The sequence below is a fragment of the Aptenodytes patagonicus genome, chromosome 1 (assembly GCF_965638725.1).
Source record: "Aptenodytes patagonicus chromosome 1, bAptPat1.pri.cur, whole genome shotgun sequence".
Classification (NCBI taxonomy): domain Eukaryota; kingdom Metazoa; phylum Chordata; class Aves; order Sphenisciformes; family Spheniscidae; genus Aptenodytes; species Aptenodytes patagonicus.
This window is the reverse complement of record NC_134949.1, coordinates 50,176,862-50,184,493: the sequence shown is the minus strand read 5'-3', so window position 1 is coordinate 50,184,493 and position 7,632 is coordinate 50,176,862.

Here is a 7,632-nt window from a genome sequence, read left to right as displayed (position 1 = left end):
AGAGAATTCGGGAATGCTGGTATCAGGACACCATGCTTGCTGTCTTGCTACCTGACATCAGAGCTTCAGACTTGACATAAGCTGTACATAAGCTTGTACAAATGCTGTTAGTGTTCACCTACCTGTGGGTTTCAGCTTAAACCATTTGGGGACAGTATGTCCAATGGGGACATTTAGCAAAAGAATTTCTCACCAAAGACAGAAGTGTAGGTACCAGTGGAGAGCTACCTTTAATGCAACATCCTGACTTCACTCCTGCAAGTTTTGGATTTGGTCAGCATTCATAAGCCAGGAAGCATTTCCTGCCTTCTTAATCTGGTTCATTTCTTGTTCTCTTTGTTCTCTATATCAAGGAAAATGATGTTTTAAAACAGTTTCTGTCACTCTTTTCTCATAGTTTTTTGAAGAAACCTCCTGGCTCCATACCTTCCTTTTTTTAGCAATGGTTAGCTTCTCCACTTGCAATCACTAAAATTCAGTGTTTCTTCTAGTAGAAAATATTTTGTCACAGAAGGGACAAGATGCTTAATGGCCTTTGGCCCAGTGTCTCAGATGTTTTAATCCACAAAAACTGGGTTTCGTAATTTGACACAAACATATTTCCAGTCAGTTCCACAGCATATTCTAAACAATCTGTGGTATTTTTGGTTGGTTGATTGTTTTGGAGTTGTTTCACAAAATGTACTGTGGCAAATGTACTGTCCTAGTCATGGCACAAGAGATAGTAATAACCATGCATCAAGTTGTTATTTCTGGCTTTTCTAAAGCAAAATCAATCTCTCTTATTTATCAAAGCTATTTTGTAACTTTTTCCCTCTCAAAAATGAGAAAATAAGAAACCTTTACAAGTTATTTTTTTAAACCTGGCTTTGTCTTTTAAAATAATTGTTCCTCATGGAAGATCTGCTTATCAGATAGTGTCAGTCATCTTTTATTATAACAAAAAAAAAAAAAAATCCTTAGCACCTCTGCCTTATTTTCTTCATGTTTAGGTTCTCTGCATATATTTTTACTTTTCCTTCTTCAGTTATCTCAGAATCTACTCTTCCTTTGTATCCTTACCATCACAATTCCATCCCACTCTCCTGTGATCTCTTTCTTCTTTCTTTTTTCCTTCATTCCTTATGCAGTTCAAATACCTCATTCTCAGCTCTTAAGTGTGTTCATGGTTCTATCCTTATCTAAATCTCTGTTTCCAGTGAACACAGTCTATTTTTGTACTTTTTTGCAACATTTTGCCTTCATTCATCATTAATGTTAAACACCTTCCACCATTCTCCTCTTGGTATCTGGAACATCTTTTTGCTTCTAAAGTGCCCATCTCCTCTGTCTGTGTCTAGTGCAAACTGGGAGATGCTCCAGTGTGCATAAGCTTACATTTTATTTTGAATTTATTGGTAATCTAGATGAAGCAATTTTTTAACCTGTGCGTATATGCATTACAATATCACCTTGGCACAGTCACATGTAGCCTGATTTTCTCAGATATTGAACAAATTGCATTTGCAGTTTTTCCTCCGTGTTTGTTAGTTGTAAAGAATCTAGTCACTTCACTCAACTGCAAACCAGAAGTAAAAGGTCATTTCCTTTCATAGTAGAAAAAATGCAGGGTACAATTTTCTGGTACCTCTAGGTCATTTGAAAATCATAGCTTTTAACACCTCCCTTAGCAAATATCCATGAAAATGCAGAGTTTCAGTGGAAAAAGACCTTTAAACAAATTATTTTCAGGAGACTTTCTTCATTTTCTCCAAAAGAAGATATATTGGGACTGTTTTTCCAACATCTTCATTTGTGTAGTCATTTAAACCTTGACAAACTGAGCGGAAGTAGGGGCTATCTTCATACCTCATTTCTTCACCTTGTTGACAGAAAATGAAGGAGGCATTTCTCTCTGCAAGAACTGGTTTTGCTGAGGCATACAGATGGGATGAGCACAATGCTGTACTAAAAGGTGAATATACCGCACAGCAGAGGGAAGCAGGAGCGGGGTAAGAAGTTTGACTGACAAAAAATTGGCTTTTTGTCTGGCAACAAGACCAATGAGATCAGTTTTTATTCAAGAAACATGTATTAGTATAAATACATTCCCTTTCTGGTTATACAAATTGCCCTTTTTTTTCTCTCCTTTTTCCCAAGCTAAAAACCATGACCACAGTTGATTTCCTCCACTGAAATGTTCTAAAAACATCTGCAGGAGAAAAATACAGCTTTAGATCAGATTGCTTTAAATACTACTTGCTAGTTAGTGGCACTTCAGGGACTAAGCCAAGTAATAAAGAAAATGACCTCATGTGAATTGCCTGTTTACCAAGAATGTGGCTACTGAACATCGTCCTAGAACAACTTAATATGTGCTATTTTCACTAATGTTTGCTGTCACTGGATGTACTCTTCTCTGTGCTCTAACTTATTTCTGAAAGAATTATTTAATAGCTGATATATAGCTCCATTGACTGGTAAAAGTATATATAGGCCTTTGACAAAATCTTGTATGGGTAACTCCTGACCATAATTTTATCAGTGTTTAATGTTCAATGCTTCTGGTTGCATTTCTGAAATGGATTGTTTTTTGCAGACTAATCCCCATATTTCAAACCTTCCCAGTGATCAATCTACTGTCTTACAGTTAGTTAGTCATGTTCCTTCCATACTATGTTGAGCTGAATTGCCAGAGCAATCTTTCTTCCACTTACCCTTACTTCTATTGGGAATGACTGTTAATTCTTTTCCATAAACTTATCAGAAAATTATGTTAAGAAAAAAAAGGAAAACACACTGCCTAAGAATTTGGAGCCATTTTGTGATGTGTTTATGGTAACATCTCAGATGTGCACAAGTTATTGAAGACACATCCAAGGACAATACCAACCACCAACTAATGCACCATTCTGTGACTTACTATTACATGGTTTTTTCCTGAGCAAGGAAGACATCAGTCCTTTTTTATGAGTTACAAAAGTTTGTACCAGCTGAGAGTGTATTTTAGCATGTTTCATAGTATATTATTGGGCCCCCATTTAGTAAACATTCTTCATGTACCTCCTTACCTTTGGGGAATTGTAACTTATATTTCATACCTGTTCTGAAATACTTGAGAAACATATATTAAAGATAACATAATTGTGAGACTTTTACCCTTAAGCTACAATGTCTAAGGCTGCTTTAAAAAATAAAAAATCAATTCCTTGTCTGACTAGATGATTAGGATAGGCTTAGGGAATGACATCTGCTTGACAGAGAAGATATCAATGCATCAGCTGTAGAACTTGTTCTTTTCTGAAGCTGATGCATTGAAAATATGTCTACTTAGCTTAAACCATGTGTAAAAATAAGTGACTAGGTACAAATAGCTGCATGAGTGCTTAAGTTGTATTTCGATGCTGAAGTACTAAGCAATAGTTCCAGTGTTCCCAGAGATCCTTAATATATGCCTTAGAGAATATATATATATCTTTACCCCAGACAATGAACCATGGTTTATATCCATTATTTTGGAAAGTAACTTTCTCGTTTGATTTAAACTCACATGTGTGTACCAATGAGATTTGAACAAGAAACTGGATGATGCCATGTGTTTAAAAGTCATTGCATTTGCCGGATGTCTACAAGATTGATTGCTTTTTATTTTGATACTCTTTCATTTGTGCTTTTAGAATGGAGCTTATTAAGTATCATATATCAACTATCATGGATATTTTTGTTGTTTTTAATAGTGCTCAGACTGGAAAATCTATGTGCTTTTGTGACATAATCAATGGCATATACTCACAGATCTACGTAGTGAAAGTACCATGCTTGACCCTGCCAACACACAGTGTTTCAGTCTTCAAACTTACATATACCTGTTCTTAACTTCCCTTGTTTGTCAAGTACTTCTGAGTTCATGTCTTGATTAAATTATATGAGAGTTAAGTTAAATGCCATGAAAACAATGTTTGCATGATTGAGTCTGGATGGATCTAGATAATAAGTGTATGTCTTATTAATTTTATTTTGCTGTTGTTCTGAAGATAAATTAACCTGAAGGATAAAATAATGTATCGTTAAAATATACTCTATACTTCATGTATGCAGCACACAAATGTTGAATATGCAATTCTCGTGTATTGTCATATATTTGCTCATATCAACCTACCTATTAACATGAGTGCTGATCCACACCCAAACTAAGCAACAGGTTTGAAACTGATGCCTGCATTGACAAGAGAATAGATAGAAATTAATTAAAGAAGTAGGATGTACATAAAAATAAGGTATCACATTCATAACAAATGCACAGGATCTTACAAATGTCAACATTTTAAACAGAACATTCTGAAGAACATTCTGCCTTTTTAGGAGAAAGAAACAAAAATCTGTGGGGTTTTCTCCCCCACTTTAAAAAAAATTATTTTATAGTGAATTCATAGAGCTTATTAACACGAGAAATAGTAATTCTCATTACATAGAGAATTCTCACTAACATGTGAGGTGGGTGGTGCTGCATGTTGCAAAATCCTCTGTGTATTTCTGACCCCTTGACTTTATCGGGTCTTTCCTGATGACTGGTTTACATGGTGATTTTATGATCTCAAGATATGTTTGGTAAAAGTAATGTGATTCATATTTTGTTTTCACTCTGTGTTGATGTGAAAATGTAAAGCCAATTTTGTAGAATGGAATTTTTAAGACACTAAACCATGGCAGTCTCTTATTTTTCCTTTTTCAGAAGAAAAATTCTGTTGTTGTCTCTGGTTTGATATACAGAGAATATTTGAATGTGTTCACTTAACCATGTGGAATAAATATCACAAAACTTGTGGAACAGCAGTATTGGTTTTTGTTAGTGTGATAATTCTATTGTCAGTCTTAAGATTTAACTTATCCATCATTAAAGCACATTTCTGGCATTTTGAAATAAGTGGTGGAGCAGGGAGAATCAGAGGAGAAGGAAGAGGAAATGTGTAAGAGTGTTTTGCATCAAATTATTTACATACACCCTTTTTCATCCCATCTAAATTTACACATCTAATTGATGTGCCTAAGATACTGGCATAGTCATTATAAAGTGAATGGAGGGGGAATATCAGCATACATAAAAATGGATGGGTATCTTCTTTGACTAGATAAGGAGTTAGGGACAATATGCTTTCACTTTAGGTGCTTCATTTTGGTACCTGAAGCTAGGTAGGGTCAAGCAGATGCTGCAGGTCAGACCTGCAATGAATTAAGTAAAGACTCTTATTAGATTTAGTGGAGATGCCCCTTAAATGCATTAAATTTTAATTCACTGCTTTTTTTGAAGGCCTAATCAGAAATAGGAACACTGGGTTAAAAAACAAATAATACTGGTGAATAGATGTTTAATCCTAATTATTTTAATAATCTTTCGCCACCTCTGGATGAGGGTGAGGAATTCAAACTGGGAATTTTACACTTACTTTTTAAATAGAATTTCCTCCTTAAATATTCATGTTTGAGATTTATTTATATGTGTGGCTGTCCTTTCAACTCTCAAGTATATGTTGTTCAGTGAAGACAGACTGCAATTATCCAATCGTCAAAAATAAGTTTTGCTGGATCAGGCGCATCCTCAATTGTCTGTGTTGTTTTAAGACTTAAATATAGTTTACTGGGTTCTACACAGGAGCTGTAACTTGAGTGAGTGTTTCCACACTGAGATTCCATTAAGAACATGGACTTTATTTAAAAATAACAATGATCTCCCCACAGAGATGCCAATTCTGCAAACACCTATCATGTGGCCTTTACGCAACAGCAAAGCTGGTTTGAGCAGTGTCTGACTGGACTCCAGAAGTTCCAGCAGACTCAGATATTACTTGATAGTGTGACTTTTGGGGGAGAACCTCTGCATATATAAAGTTTCAGGAAGATACATTTGGGCAGACACTTGCCAAAAAGAGTTATTTTCATATTATGATCAGAACACCACTGTGTTTGACTTCCATGATTTGGGACAACTTTGCCTTGTACACTCTTCGGTTTCTCTATTAAGTGAGCAATATTGTTACTGAGGCTAGACAGGGACACAGTAACTAGTAGTGTGATTAACAGACCTACCTATGTTTGTAAACTTAATGCCTGACAAAGATTAATCACAATTCATGTCTACAGTCTTAGAATGCAGACTATTTGATGTCATTCCATGTTACACCCTCATATAAGCACTGTCAAACCTTGTTTGGCAAGGATAAAAAATCCTGGGAGAGACAGACATCCCACATCTTGGTACAGGATGAAAGCACTTTATGAAAGGAGAAATGCTGACCACTGGTACAATTCTTAAAATAAATTAAAAAAACATGTTTTGCAAGACAAAACCCATGGTAATAGATACAAGCAGGCATTTTTCCAAGTCACTCATCTGTTTCATGGTGAGGGGCAACACTTGTGAAATTAGTGTTAAGCTTGACTAATTTGGAGTTTCTATTTCATTTTAAGAAGATGTATCTAGTGCAGTTTCAAAACTGTAGTGAAATTAGGTTTTGTACAAGGAGGTAGTGGAGGGGGCTTTAGATAAAAATTTAGCCCCAGTGGAAATGGCATGGCAATGCTTGTTTTATGAAATGTGGGGTAAATCATTCTGTCTGATCCTAATGCAGAAAAAACTCTAAATTCCAGCTCTACTCTAGTAAAATCCTGCCTAGCTCTACACAGCATTTGAGACATATTTTGAAGACTTAAGTGGTGCCAGTCCCCCTGAGGAGCAAACAGCACTTGTAAATATTGAACAAAGGCGCTCTTTAAGGCTCTGAAGCAATGAATAGCTACTCATATGCTTACTCAACTCACATGGATAGTCAAAGGACTCCCACATGTCAGAAGGGAAGCAGGTGCACAAATCTCTGCAGGTCTGGGTTTAATTCAGCTAAATGTAGCTTTTTCTTTTTTTTTTCCTTTTCCCTGCAATATAATGCCATTAAGTTCATTTTATCATATTGTCTACTGTTTCAGTGTTAATTTCACCAGAATGTAATTCTGATTTGAACTTCACATCTCATTGTTAGTAAATTAACACCTTTTCACCTGTATTTCATATTTAATTGTGTGGGCAACTGCTGCAAGAGAAAATATAAAGAACTTGAAAATAACACATTGGCTGAAGTGAAAAAAGCAACAAAAGTAAAGACATTGTGACAGCTTTCTCCCATTAATGTATTGAAAAGCTGTAGTGCTGTGATTCATGCCTTCAATCCATTCAGACGTTCACAAATAAATAGCACCTGATTTCACACAGGTGCATTGTGCATTGTCTTTGTTAGTGAAGACAAAGTTATGCCTCATGGTCCTTATTGCTTATTTATTAATGCATTTGTGTTAATTTTGATCAGATTTGTCTAGCCGATAGCCCATCTGAGCACAAATCTACCTGAATATATATGAAATAAATACCACCAAAAAATACTGTTTCCAAAGTATTTAAGTAAATGCCACAAATAAAAAGGTAATCTATATAAACCTTACACTTATTAGTGAACTTTCATTTGTGCAGAAAAGTCCCTGTGAGGTCAAAGGATTTCTCTGCACAGGTATGACAATACCATTGTAAAGGCTAAGCAATGACCAAAGCAACATCCAAATATGATGTCTGCATGTTTTGCCTAGGCCTAAAATTTAGGCATCTATTTT